Raw genomic sequence first — 8,982 nt, 5'->3', positions numbered from 1 at the left:
TGCTGCCGTGTGGCGTGGGGTCCATGGGAACACCTGGGTGCGTTAAAGTGTGGCTCCTGTACTCTAGCATCCCTGAAACAAGGCCCTTGCCCCTACCAGGGCATTCACTCAAGGGCGCCTGCTGGGGCAACACCCCATGGGGCTGGGGACGCGGGGACAGGCAAAGGTTCTCGGTGCGCCCGGCGGGGCTCCGCCATCACCTCTGGGCAGCTGCCTGTAGCAGGGTGCAGGGGGGCAGTGTCCTGTCCCCTTCCGGTGGGACAGACCCTCGTGGGCTCACTCACTGAGGCGGCCTCAGACCCCTTGGGGTGAGGGAGTGGCGTACTTCCAGGAGGGCAGCCGGCTTGGAGTCCCAGTGCCCCGGGGAGTGAGCAGACAACAACAAGGAGAGGGATGGGGGGGTCCCACTTAAGAGGGGGCTTCCGTGCCCTTCACTCTGAGGGCATGATGGGATGCAGCCAGAAGGGCGATGAGCTGAAAATTCAACCTGGATTTGGGGTGTAATGCATGCCTTAGCCAGGAGGGGGCTGTCTGCCAGCTAATTTGGGGGATTTTGCAGGAAACTGCAGTGCCAGTCTGGTGGCTGGGCCCCCCTATTTGTTTTTGGTAACCCAGCCACCTGTCCCCAAGATGCACAGTGCCCCTGGGGGCAGCTCTGATAGGCTAGGAGGAGACCTTCCATCCGGTGACCCCATCCCACGGCAGCTGCCGGTCCCAGGGTATGGAGGGCCTGGGCAGCCTGGCTAGGGGAGGTGCCTCCCCTCTTTTCCCTCTTCCCACCAGGACCCAGGGGGCAGGGTTGTCTGCAAAGCCTGCCCTTTGCCGCGCACTGACTGGGCCCCCTCACAGCTCATGGTGGGGCTGCACGGTGGGGCGTCAGGGCTCTGATGCCCTCTTGGTGCGCACCTAGGGAACCTGCCCGGGTCCGCCCAGCCTGCTCCCAGGGAACCACCCGCTCCCCGACGTGCACCCTGCAGCATCATTGGCTTCCTCCTGCCCCGCGCAAGGGGCACCCTCATCTCCTCTGAAATAGCCCAGAAGTTGGAGAGGGAAGCTTATCCTCTCAAAAGTCCAAGAAGTTAGGTCGTATGTACCCATTAATCATCTTTTTTCTTTTTACACATTTATTCTGTTTACCTAGGAAGGTGTGGCCCTGAAACCCAGCTTGACCTTGAGCTGACTCCTCAGCCCTGGCCCTAAGTTGCCTGGCCTGCCAGCGCCTGTCAGTGTATGTGTGTGTGTGTGTGCGCGCGCGCACGCGCGCGCGTAAGGAGCTGGGGTGACCTCTCCTGCGAGCACAAGCCTCGCATTGACCCTGCCCAGCACTGAGCCCTGGCCCTAAACCCCAGCGACTTGACCCTGACCCCACTTGATTCTAACGTATGGGGCATAGGGCTCAGGAGCACTACAGTTGTCTGTAGCAGCGGCAGAGCTGGTATCCTGCTCAAGATCACTGGGGGCCAGGGAAACCGGTGGGAGGGGCTAACAAGGGGACCAGGGGCCATCAGACTAGAGAGGACTACCTGGGGAGCTGGGACAGGAAAGGGCAGGGGGGAGGACGAGGCATTGGGACCATTTTGGTGGGGCACACATTTGTCCCCAGTACAGGCATCATGGAAAGTATAAAAGCAGGGGATGGGGAGCTGGGAGGAAGGGGTGCCCAGGATGAGCTGGGGGCACCCTGGATCACCCGTGTGCCCTGCCCTGGGGAGGCACTGGCCCTCTCCCCGTCTACGGCCACCCCAGAGGGTCTCCCTGACACCCTGTCCTACCCAGAGGGGATCGGGAACACGGCAGAGCGTGGGGCACTGTCCTGATGACACAGGGGCCTCAGGTGGTGCTGGCTTTCTGCGTGGTCACTCCCTGGCTACAGACGCACGGGGAGGCCCCGCCACACTGGCCGCTGGAGGCAGCAGAACCTGCGGCGTAAACTAGCCAGGGTGACAGGCTGCTGAGACGAAAACCAGTGTTCTCCGGAGGATTATGACAGACCCAGAGCCTACGCAACACGGCAGCCACCATGCCGGATTTACAATCCCAAGTTACTCACCTACAGAGAATTAGGAAAACGTGACCGGTTTCCAAGGGAAATGACAATCAACAGATGCCAACCCTGAGATCCAGGTGGTGGAATGAGACACGTGAACACAATTATCAAGACCATGTCACAGAAGGTAGAGTCAAACACACTGGAAACAGACGGAAAGATCTCAACTGACGGGGAGATAGTATACAAAAGAACAATGCAAATTTCAGAACTGAAAAACAAACCAAAAAAAAAAAAAAAAACTAACAAGCTCAATAGCAAAAAGGAGGTATCCAAGGAAAGACTCTGAGCTGGACGATCGACCAAAGGAAATCCAGCCTGGATAAGAGATGGGAGTCTGGGGGCAAGCCCACGCCTCGGGGGCCTATGAGCCCGGATGAGAAGGTCCAACGTCATGTTACTAGAATCCCGAGAAGAGAAATAGAGCAGGGGGGAAACAATTTTTGGAGAAAAACTGGCCAAAAATTTCTCACATTTGAAGACCTCAATTTATAGATTTAAGAATTGCAGTGACCTCCAAATGGTAAATCCAAAGAAAGCCGTGCCTAGACACATCATAAACTGCTAAAAACAAAGCAAAGATAAAAATCTGGACGGCACTAGGTAGATACGAAACCTGCCCAGAGGAACAACAGTCCAAACACGCGCTTGTGAATCAGAACCCGCAGACGCTAGAAGACGCAGAAACAGGATCTTGAAAGTGCTGGAGGACAACAGTCAGCCCAAGGTTCAGTGAGTTATGAAAACATGCCTTGGGGAGGAAGGAAAAACGAAGACACTCTCAGGAGAAGGGAAAGTAAGAGTTGGTTGTGCAGAGCTGCTCTAAGGAGATATAATGACACTTGTCAGGCCGCCAGGAAATGATGCCACACGGAGATGTGTGTCTTCGGGAATGGAGGACGAAGAGAAATGGGCAATATCTGAGTACATAGAAAAGATTGTTTTCCCTTTTAAGTTTTTAAAAAACACGTGCTGTCAAAAGCAAAAATTATAACACACGACTTGTGAACGCACAACTGGCATGGCAGAGGTAAGGCCTCTACGGTTAGCTCCCAGTCAGCCGTGAAAGGATAGCATGTATGTTGAAATCCCTAGTGTGACCACTAAAAAAAAAAAAAAAAAATACAGAGATGCAGCAAAAAGTCCGATGGTCAAGTGGAATACTAAGATTTTCAAAGAATCCAAAAGAAGGCAGGAAAGGGGAACACAGGTGGACAAACAGAACAAGTGGTAGATCTACATTCAATTCTCTTTTATTTTTTTAATATTTTATTTATTTATGATAGACATAGAGAAAGAGAGAGAGGCAAAGACACAGGCAGAGGGAGAGACAGGCTCCATGCCGGGAGCCCAACGTGGGACCCGATCCTGGGGCCCCAGGATCACGCCCTGGGCCAAAGACAGGTGCTAAACCGCTGAACCACCCAGGGATCCCCCTCAATTCTCTTTTAAAGATGTTATTTATTTATTCACGAGAGACACAGGCAGAGGGAGAAGCAGGCTCCATGCAGGGAGCCCGACGCGGGACTCGATCCCGGGATGCCGGGGATCATGCCCTGGGCTGCAGGCAGATGCTCAACCGCTGAGCCACCCGGGCGTCCCTACATTCAATTCTGAATAACTACATAAATATAAACAGTCCAAATACACCAATTAAAGACAGATTGTCAAATTGGAATTTAACCAAAAAAAGAAAGCCTGCCTATGCTGTCTACAAGAAGCCCACTCCAAATATAAAGGCAGGGGGAAAAATTAAAAGATGGGGAAATCTATCCTGGAGACACGAATCAAAGGGAAGCTGGCACGGTTACGTCACCGTCACACGGTGGAGGTTTCAAACCGAGGATGAGTACCCACAACCACAGGACTTCAGCGCACAGGAAGCAAAGCCTGGCAGGACGGCAGGACTGATGGGCTGTCGGAGCTCAGACCCTCACCCGCCGAGACAGGCAGCCAGACGGACGCGCCCGCAGCGGAGCACACGTCCGTTCCAGTGTGCACGGAAGGCGCGTCACTACGTGCCGCGTTCTGGGCCGTCCTGTAAACCCAAACTTAAAAAAAAAAAAAACTTGAAATACTACAAAGTATGTTCTCAGACCATAATGTAATGAGTCAATGACAGATCTCTGAAAGATCCACAGATATTAAACAATGAATGGGGTAAAGTACAATTCATAAGACAAATTAGAAAATATTTTGAATTGAATGAAAATGAAAACGTTAACATTCATGAACTGTAGCAAGAGCAGTGCTTTACCTCTAAAGGAATTCATAACACTAAATGCTTACTTTAAAAAAAAGGGGGGGGGAGTTTCTAATCAATGAGCTAAACCTTCACCTTAATTAATTAGATAGGGCAAATTCAAAGCGATCAGACCAAAGGAAATAATAGCAGAAATCAATGAAGACAGAACACGAAAGAAAAATCAATGAGAGCAAAAACCAGTTATTTGGAAAACTCAGTGACTCTGATGAACCTGGGCCAGAGTGATGGGGACAAAGGAGGCACAAATTACACCAGGAATGAAAGGGAACATCGTTGTAGACCCTATAAACATTAAAAGGACATTAAGGAAATATTAGCTTGATGCCTGTAAACTCATCAATTTAGAAGAAATGGACCAATTCCTTGAAAGCCACACACAGCGCAGCACAGTCGAGGCTGCACGGATGGGCCACACACTCGTATCTGCTAAAGAAATTCAGTCTCGGGGATCCCTGGGTGGCTCAGCGGTTTGGCGCCTGCCTTTGGCCCAGGGTGCGATCCTGGAGTCCCGGGATCGAGTCCCACTTGGGGCTCCCTGCATGGAGCCTGCTTCTCCCTCTGCCTGTGTGTGTCTCTCTATGTCTATCATGAATAAATAAATAAAATCTTTAAAAAAGAAAAAAAAAAAGAAATTCATTCTCACCAGACACTGAAGGGAGACGTCCTAGCAATTCTGCAAGAACTTGGGGAGAGCCAGAGACGGAGTCCAGCCAGCACCCGGCAGGAACACAGGTGCACAGTCTTCAGCAAACTATTAAACTGAATCCAGCAATAGGTTAGAAAGGGTCTCTATCCTGGAGTAACTTGACTCTGGGATACATCAAGTGGGGTTTATCCTGGAAATACAAGGTCAAGCTATGACGCAATGCAATCCACAATACCAACAGACTGCAGAAGAAAGTCTGAGGACATCTCAGTAGATGCAAGAAAAGCGTTTGACAAATTTCAACATCTATGATTAAAAAAAAAAAAGTAGCAACTATGAAAAAAGGGAACTTCTTTATAAAGGGCATCCACAAAACCCTACAGCTAACAGCATGCTCATGGCCAAGGGCGGCGTGCTTTCCCCCCCGCGAGATCGGGAACCTGGCAAGGGGGCTCCTCTGACCACTAGTACTCAACATCACGTCGGGGTCCTCGGCAGCATAACCGAGAGAGAAATAAGATGCACCCATGTCGGGAAGGAAGAAAGAAGAGTTTCTAGTTGCAGCGGGGAACCCGAAGGAACCCACAGGAAATCCCTTACAACTAGCCAGCGGGTTTGGTGAGGTCGCAGGTGACCCGATCACTGCGCAAAATGCCACATGCGTTTCTATATCTACTGGCAACAACTGGAACAACTGGAAACACATGTAGACGGGAAACAGGCTCCTGCCGTCCAGGATGGAGAAGTACGGGACGGGCCAGTGCTCCCACGACGACAGGGAGAGCTCGCCCCGTTGGAGCACCCGACAGCTGCCACGTGGGAGCACTGCTGCGCCTGCTTGGAGAGTGTGATGGGACTCCTGGGGCTCTGGGCACTAGCCACTGTTCCAGGGGCACGGGGAGAACGCCGTGGCCGGGCCCCCCTTGACACAGCCTTAGAAGGGCCTGGGCCTGCCAAGAGGAGCGAGGCCTCTAGTGGCTTCCACGGTGTAAACCCCCTGCCTGGAGACCATGCGTGTGGCCCACAGATGCACACACATGTCCTCAAGTGTGATCTGGGGACCGTGTGCTGTGCTCCTGAGTCAGAGCAGGCGTCAGATCCACCTTCCCAGGTCCGCTCCTCTCCATGGTGTGGCAGGCTGGCCTGCCAGGGAACAGGGAGGCTGGGCAGGCAGGAGGGGCAGGGTGCAGGGGCAGTGGGGACCCAGGTCAGGGGCCACTGCGTGATGGGCCCGGATGAGCGCCACGCACTCTCCAGACTCCCACCACCTACCACCTCCTCTTCACAAAGCCCTTCGTGCTCAAGCCCGGGCTCTGGCCTGTCAGGACCCCGGGTACAGCGGCCCAGGGGGCGGGGGGGGGGGCAGGGAGAGCCCCTCCAGGTCCCGGCCTCCGGGTGACAGCCTGAGCCTGGAGCCGGTCCTGTGGGCTGGTGGTCGGATGCCTCCGGCAGGCTGCTGGCACCTGGCCCCCCGGCCCCTGCCCCACCCCCGGCCGCCGGCCTGCCAAGGCTGCAGATGATGGGCTCCCACCCAGGGCTCCGCAGGCAACAGCTCAGGACTTCAGGCCCTGTGGGTCTGAGGGCAGCTGCTCCCCCAGAGCTCCGGGCAGGGGGGTGGGGGCTGCAGGGCTGCACAGACCTCTTCCCCCCAGGAGCCTGGGCCCCTCCGCGCCAACGGCCTTGGGTAAGCACAGCCCAAAGCACAGCGAGGGAGCGCGGGGCACAGGACCCCGGGTCACTCGGAGCCGCAGCTGAACACAAGTCGGCAGGTGACGCAGGTGACGCAGCGCTTCCAGCTTGACACGCATCACCGACCGATGACAAGCAGGCACGTGAGGTAGGCAGCACCGGCCCCTCGGCCCCGAAGGCAGAGTGCTCCTCCCGGGCAGCGCTGGGCCGGGGAGGGGACGCAGAGCCCACACCGAGGGGGACACGTCGGGGGATTCCACGCACGCCGACCCCGGCCACAGAAAGGCTGCTGGCAGCTGGCAAGGGGGGCACGGGGGCCGCGGCCGGGCACGGGCTCCCTCTGAGCTGCTGACAAAGTTTGGGAACCTGTTCGTGGTCGAGGTGGTGGGTGCGCAGCACCGCCCTCCGTGCCTCCGATGGGGACCGAACTGCAAAAACGTTCGCTGTCACATGACTTCTACCTCAGTCTTAAAACAGGATGTCACCGGGCCCTCTGAAAACACAGATCGCCGCGAGCAGGCCTCCTCGCAGGGCCGCCCCGCAGGGCCCAGGCAGCGTCCGCGCCGCGCGGAGGGCCTCCCGCCCGCCTGTGGCCTTTCTTCCCGCTGGGCTCGGGGGGACGGGCTCCTGGGAGGCTGGGGCCTTGCCGGGTCTCCAACGTCTTTGGAGAATTCCTAGCCCCTTGGGCCCGGAGGCCTGTGGACGCCCGGGACTCAGGGCCGCGCGGCACCGCCACCACCTGAGCCAGTGGCCACCCCGTCCCGTCAGCACCCCACCCACCCGCCGGCCTCCAGGACACTCGGCGCGGCAGGACATCTCCCTGGGCTGTCCACCAGATGGCAGCGAAGGCTCCCCGATGTGGAGGCCCTGCCCACCCGGCGGGCGGCGCCCCGAGGCCCCGTGGACCAGGAGGCGGGGCTGGGCACCTGCGGGCAGAGGGGCACACACTCCGACACCCCCTGGGGCCCAACTCAGACACCTGGCAAAGCCCCCGCGGAGTGTTCTGGGACTGACACCGCCCCCCGCCCGGCCTGACCACCGTGTCCCAACAGCCCGCAAATTACCAGCCCAACTTCCGGCTGAAATCCCACCTGGGCTCTCCAACCAGGAGCCCGTGGCCGCCCAAGAGTCTCGGCTTTGACTCTCCCGGTGCAGAATCGAGGTCGTGGACCTTTCCCAGCAGGAACTCCAGGAGCCAAAGAATGAGACAAAATTCCTACAAGCGACACTGCAGTCCCTGGCGCCCGCGGCGGAGCAAGTCTCCAGGTCTGGGTGCGAGTGAGCAGCCCAGCCGCCAGGGCTCCCCTGGGGCCTCACTTCTGTCCCCACGGAGCCTCATCCTGCGAAGGCCGCACGGTTGGCCGGGGGTTAAAGGTCACCCCGAGCTGTTACGTGGTTTTTCCCCCACCGAGGGAATGTTCTTTCCTTGCTGACATCTAGGCAACAAAGTTTCCAGAGGCCTCTGCAAAGAAGTCTGTTTCCTCCAACTTTGGAGAGAAAGACGGAGGGAGAGAAGAGCCTGGTGGGGCAAGTAATATTCTAGAGCTAGACGCTAAAATAATCTCTCTCAAAATCACGTTACCTCCTGCCCAGGCCGGCCAGGGAAGCAGTTCTGAAACACTCCCCGTCTTTGGATACGAGAGCGTGGCGGGGGCTTTGGGCTGTTGGGACAAGTGCCTGGCTCCCCGAGCTACGGCCCCAACTGCAGCCTGGGTCCCGGCGGGAGCACGGAATGGAGCCCGGCGTCCCCGGCCCGCTGCCCCTCCCCCAGCCCCCACCACAGACCAGGTGCTTCTGTGGCGTCTCGGTCTGGCCGCCCCGTGGGCTTGGACCGTGGGCACTGCTGACCCGAGACCCCAGCCCCTTCCTCCTGGGCTTCCCTACCATTTGCTCCAGGAGCTTGTGGCCACACACACACACACACTCTGTCCCCCACAAGGGTGCACTGGTACCCGCCCAGGTCCCCTCGGCAGCCCTGCTGTCTGCCTGTCCAGTTCTACCATGGTTATTCCAGTACATTCTAGGGGCTGCAGGAGACAAAGCACTTACGTGCTACCCAAGGGGACAGGCCTTTGCCTCACCCACTTGGCGAGGGGGACAAAGCTGCCCCACGACCCGGCACGTGCACACAAACGTCTGCAAGACTGGCCGGCGTCTTCCTGTAAGAGTGGCCCAGTGTCGCGTCAACACCACGAGTCTGCCCTCTGCACGTCCCCAGTTCCCGACCACAGGAGAAGGGGGAGGCCTGAGTGCCAGCAGGAGATGTGGGAGCCGCCTCACCAGCTGGAAGCTGCCCACCTGGTCCCTGTGCCATCGCCGGGGACCCACCTGGCC

This window comes from Canis lupus, chromosome 9, assembly GCF_003254725.2.
Source record: "Canis lupus dingo isolate Sandy chromosome 9, ASM325472v2, whole genome shotgun sequence".
Lineage (NCBI taxonomy): Eukaryota > Metazoa > Chordata > Mammalia > Carnivora > Canidae > Canis > Canis lupus.
The sequence above is the reverse complement of the archived record's forward strand: the minus strand, read 5'-3'. Positions refer to the sequence as shown.